Genomic DNA, 6,000 nt, shown 5'->3' with positions numbered 1-6,000 from the left:
GCAAGGGTGATGATATTTATTGTGTCTGCTCTGCATTAGGCAGCTAGCTAGGTACACATAGACTGCCTAATGTTGATATTCAAAACAATCGTATGAAATATGTATTCTTATGATCTTAGTTAGATGTGGAAACTAAGTCTAGAAGAGGTTAAGTTGGTTGCCCAGCTTACACACCTTACTTGTTAAGGCCAGAATTTAAACCTGTCTTTGTGATTCCTAAGTCTTTGTCTATTTTACTTATAGTTTATTGCTAACTCCAATGACTCGAAATACAAGGAAGAGATAGTGATGCAAATACACCCTTCATCCGGAAGAATCAGAGTAATAGCGTAATGGATAATAAAATATTCATAATATCTACAGGGTCAAGGATAAGTGCATTTTTGGAAAAAGAAAAAAATGACTGGAAGGAAACACACCACAATGTGAACAGTGGTTTCGTTGCATTACATTTTGTTATTTTAGTAATGGAAAAATTTTAACTCATAATAAAGCAGGGTAAGTGCATTTTAGGACAAGACTGTACATCAAATTATAGAAGAATTCTGGGAGAGGAGACTTGTGAGGCCATAGATTAGCTTGGACAGAGCGAGGGAATCTTCCATACTGCTGCTCTGACTAAACACAAACTATGGCAGTTAGCACTGACTTGGGAAATTTTGCTTTCATTTCAAACCCAGGATAGGAACAGTAGTCGTGCCTGGGTGAGAATGTTGAAGAGCAGGGTGGTGGTGAAGACTTCTATTTATTCCTTGGAACAGTCAGGCAGGTACGAAAATGATCGGGCAGGCGGTATGCCAGATGTTGGAGATAGAAAGGTGGACAGTCAATAGGGAAGTCCAGCATCCTGGGGGATGGATAGCCCTACTCCTATAAGGTCCTACTCCTTTACAGCTCCCCTGAGAAGGGGCATCCAGGCTACATCTCACTGTATGTGTGTGCCTTCTCCCTGCAGTTCTGATGATGAAGCACAAGCCAGAGGCTGCAAAGTGGAGAGTAGAACGGTAACAAGAGCAAATAAAATTTAGTAGTTTTTGTTCCTCCTCCCTCATAGCTTTTACTCCCACTTTCCTTTCTTCCAAATGTGTGTCCGCTGCACCAATTTCCCAGTTACCTCCTTGTATACCAGGCAGGTTTGGAGAATATATTGATTTTGGCTTTCTTTATCAATAGCCCTCAATTACCTATTTTATTAAAAGCAAAACAAAGCAAAACTCAGATTTTACACATTCCATTTTTAATGCCCGGAAAGAAAAGAAGTCACTGCCAGACTGCATGTCCAAGCCGTTAGAACATTGTTCATGACTTAATATGGAACGCTGTAAAGCTCAGTGAAACAATTTCTGGTCCCTACTACAACGAAATTTGGTTCTCTCACCTTCTGAGGAGTTTGACCTGAACATGGTAGGTTTGGGTCTTTTTTAGGTTCTCCCAGCGAATGTGAGTGGTGATATCAAACCACCTACCTAGCCCAAGGGGTAATTTCCTATGAGTCTTTGAGGCTGGATATTCAATCTTTAACATTTTATACCCAACGGCAGACCTTTCTGGAGAAAGGCTTCACGACTTCCACCTCAAGGATCAAAGGTGTTTTTCTCACGGTTTGCGACTCTCATGCCTGAAATGAACACGCCGGAAAAGTCGCAAAACTTTTCTCCCTTTCCCCTTTAACTTGAGCACTCAGGTCTCCTGATTCGGCGTCCTGCTGTCGTTCCGATCCTCTACCCCAGGAGTTTTATGAGAAGGAAGAGACAGAGCACTTAGACAAAGAGGTAGTTTTAATTATTTATTTTTAAGGAGTGGGAAGAACCGGGGAGAAAAATGATCTTGTGTCTTTGAGTAGTCTTTCACGGTTGAAACTTTATGGGACAAAACAGCAGCTACTTGGTTTATACTGAAAAGAAAAAAAAAAGTGAATACAAACCACAATGCAGCAAAGGCTCTGAGGTGGATTCTGCACACAGCTAGATCCCTGTAAGCCTACCTATGTGTGCTAAATTGTCTATCGGGGAAAGTGCGCTGGGCGTCAATAACCGCGAGAGCACCTGTGTGAGTTCTGTCTCAGTATTTCTGGGGAATGTGGATGTGCTATGAAGATATTTGGAACAAATGGCAGTGTTTTCCTAGCTTTTATGTATTCTCATTGTATTTGCGGGGGCACATCAACTGGGTAGAGTTACAGCTATGAGCAAGAACGGAAGGCCATAATATTTCAAAAATTATTCTTCCTAAAATTTCATGTGTATATTCTCAAGAGATGTCCTCAGGCGCTCAGTCAGAACCAGTGTATTTTTGTGTTACAACCTATTCCACCAAACATGGCTATCTCATTTCGCAGGTCAAAACAGATTAAAAGGGGAAAATGCTGCTAGCAGTCGGCAAAGGCAAAAATTGCAAAGAGATAGATAGAAAAACCATAAAGGAGACATAGAGATTTACAGAGCCAACCAGTGCGAGGACACCTATTTTAGGAGCCAACAATTACACCTCCGCTAATAATCTTTGGGGGCATAGCACAGAAATTGATGTTCCAAATGTTGACCAAAGTCATCATATTTAAAATCCCCAGGGTAAGAAAGCAGAGAGCAATGTAGTAATTTTAGAAAATTGTCCATCCAAAATAGATTTTAAAATATTTTCACTTAAAGAGAACATTTCCTTTACCAATTATGTGGGATAAAGTAGGTATTATTCCATTTGGGTCCAAGATTCAGTTAATACAGTGTTTTTAGCAGTAGGTGCAGGAGGTGGCTACCCCCTTATATGGTCCAGATGATTTCACTCTTTTTCAACAAGGCATTGCCAGAGCAGTTAGCATGCAAACCATGCACAGGTGTTGGGGGGCAGGCGTGAGGAGTGCGTGGGAAGAGGAGGTCATCTGTGCTAATGGAAAATAAACTCAAAGGGCATATCCAGTCTCACCTTCATATGTGAAGGGCATCTATTTGCTTCCCATTTTCTGATAGGGAGTGATAGATTTACAACTAATACAATAAATAGAGCTTCAGGGAGTGCAACAAAAGAATCCCGGCCCTGGCCAGTGATTTGATTTGCTCTAGTACATCTATCTGACTGAGCCATCTGGCAGAAAACCAGTGCGTCAGCACAACAAAGGGTGTAGGCTTGAGGCAGGCTAGCCCCTTAGCAAACAGGCTAGTGAGAAAGTGCAAGATGTGGCAGGACAGAGGCTGGCCAGTTACCCAGGGTGCAAAGGCTATCAACATGGAAAAGGAAATGAGGGGTCCTCATCACTTCGTCCAGTGTGTTTGGCCAGACCAGGTGTGGAAGGCATCCAAGCTCAGTACCGAAGAATGTCTAACAGGTGGGCCAGGCAGTAGAGGAGTCAGGCTGTAGTTAAGAAGACACTGACTAGCACTGTGGTTTAGAGACAGAAGTCCATTCATAATGAGGGGGAAGGGAGTGCTATGGGAGGGAGAAAACTTTCCCCAGTTGGAGGAATGGCTAAGAGGTAAACAGAACTCTAACTAAGAAGGTGTTAAATAGCAAGAATTCAACTGAGTAAATGTAAAAGATGTAATTGGCTTTATTAAACAGTTTATGAATTGGAGAGCATCCCATCTAGCAAGTTGGGGGGGTCCCCAAGGCATTGTACAAAATAGAAAGTTTTTATAGAAAGAGAGTGGGGCAAGAACGTTATTAACAAAGGGAAGGATTATTTCAGGCACAGTATCTTTCCCTTAGGGGAAGAGCAAGGGGTCTTATCACGCAGGAGACCTCATCCTTCTTTGTGGGGATGGAGAAGGACCCCTCTGGCAAACTGCTTTGTGCTGATCAAAGAACTGACCAATTTCTGGGAGAGGTTGAAACTGCAGTTAAGTGAGATATCAGTCTCTGGTTTGGGAACTCAATCTAAGTGATACCATTTTGGGCTTGTGTTTTTTGTTTGTTTGTTTTGTTTTTTAAACAAAGTCCTATCTAGAAACAGGAGAGTTAGATAGGTAAATAAGGAAGGATCTAGAGAATGTTGTGACTCAGAGCTTATACAACCACTACATTCCAAACAGCTGTGCTATTGGACCAAGAACTAACTCAGAGTTCTCTTCAACTATGAGATTTAGGCTGCTAGTAGTTCCCACAATATCACGTGCGGCTTGGCCAGATTGACACTGGGAAATGTGGGGCACCAGTATACAGATACAGACGTTCAGAGCTTAAGAAAGAAAAAGTAGAGGATATAATGTAGGGACTGGCCGAGACACTAGCATGTGTTACACTGCATTGAGATGGACCTTACAAAATTGGAACAAATACATTTTTATTCTAATTTACTTTTCCAAAATTACATACATAAGGGCTTTCCATTCTCTGTTTCCCCTACGCATGGAGGGCTCGGTGGCTCTGTGGAGGAAAAAGAAAAAAGCTTATCAAGGTTTTGTTTTGTTTTTTGTTTTTTTGTTTTTTTTTTTTAGTACCCTATTGAACACATCACTGCATTTTAATCTGGAACAGAGGGTGGAAAAATAGCATCTGGTTAATCAGAGGTTTATAGATTATTTGGTGATACAACTTAACTGTGTTGATGATGAAATGAAAAATTGTGTATCTTCCCTAGAGCAGCATTATAAAGCATCCTGTCTGGTACTTAAAATTGATCGTGCATTATATTGGTTAAAGAGTGGCATTTTGAAAATAAAATTAGGGCTGATTTGCATTTGTGTTGAAATAGTTGCACATGCATTTAATAAGAACAGTTTTTCCCTTTTCTTCTAGAACACATTTACAGTTTGCATTAATTTATATTAACTCAGTGTTTTCACTCAACATTATTTTAAAAGATAAGACAAACATAGATATAATTACTCACTAGGAAAATAACTCCTGTAAGAGTGATTGCTATATATTTCATTTGGGAAAATAAAATGCAAATGTGTTTTTTATTAATTAAAGCACCAGAAATACCTCAGTAAATAAACCAAGGTGATTTAATTTTTTAACTGACAATTTTATAAAGCATGGGAAGCATTATATATCACTAATTTTCACATCTAGAGTTGCATTTGTAGATGGTATCAGGATCCTCAATATCTGTTTATTAAGATTTAAGCTCTATGACTGTTGCATTATGTTTAATTTACATGTATTTCCTTGACTTACACTCTACAGTAAATTCTTATAGCTTAGATGTGGGCAACTGTCTTTAAAATCATCAGTGACTTCCAAGCAGTAGAAAAAATGAATTTCATATTGATGGTAAAGGAAAACAAACTGCTATGTGTGATGCACACAGATTTATTATTTAAATAAGTCTTTATTCTTCCAAGTATGATTACAAGTTCTATTCTCTTTAGAAAATTCCATTTTCCAAGCGGGTGTTTGCAAAGGCATTATATTAGCAATTAAAATAGCAATTGTTCCAGTCATTATAACGGAGAACTTAAAAATATGTGCAAAAAGAACAGAATAACTATCTTATTTGATTTATGGTATATTATCTTTGAAAAGGGAATCAGGAGACTTAGTATTCACATAAGTGAGAAAATATATCACTGTTACAGAACTCATAGGTGATGTCAGAGACAAAAATAAAAGGGAAGTTCATAGGTTTTGTTTTCAGTTTTTAAGTTATTTAATGTAAACTATCAAAGAACTCTGAGAAGACATTCTCAATTTCTCTCTCTCTGGCACGTGCACGCGCGTGCATGCGCGCACACACACACACACACACACACACCCTCACAAAATCTTCACATTTTAAAAGGCCAGGTAAATACTACTGAGACAGTGAAATATATACTAAGCATCCAGTTGTAAATCTAACCATAATCATCTAGAAAAATTGGCTAAAAAATGGACAGTTTGGGCTCAGTATCAAAAGTTTAATAAATTAAGCTTTGTGAGGCAGGAGAGGGGATTGAGTTTCAGAGCATTCTGGAAGTGAAAAGCAAGCAGGAAAAAGTACTCCTCTGATACATCTAGGGTACTAACAGAAAAGCCTGAAATGGAAAGATCTGAGAAGTAAAAATAATAAAACCTTGAGAC

At 39.1% G+C, this 6,000-nt stretch overlaps 1 protein-coding gene across 1 annotated transcript in view; it reads left to right on the top strand.

Annotated features, from left to right (window-relative positions):
* The first annotated feature begins 1,677 nt into the window (after nt 1-1,677).
* The window catches only part of DPP10 (dipeptidyl peptidase like 10), a 648,232-nt gene continuing 643,909 nt past the window's right edge, over nt 1,678-6,000 (top strand). Inside the window, exon 1 of the mRNA XM_087856800.1 lies at nt 1,678-1,772. The gene's annotated coding sequence lies outside the window, so the exon portion shown is untranslated. The remainder of the gene's footprint in view (nt 1,773-6,000) is intronic.

Source organism: Ursus americanus, chromosome 1, assembly GCF_024610735.1.
Source record: "Ursus americanus isolate L20-20 chromosome 1, mUrsAme1.1.p, whole genome shotgun sequence".
NCBI classification, from domain to species: Eukaryota; Metazoa; Chordata; class Mammalia; order Carnivora; family Ursidae; genus Ursus; species Ursus americanus.
This window is presented reverse-complemented; position numbering and strand designations above follow the sequence as displayed.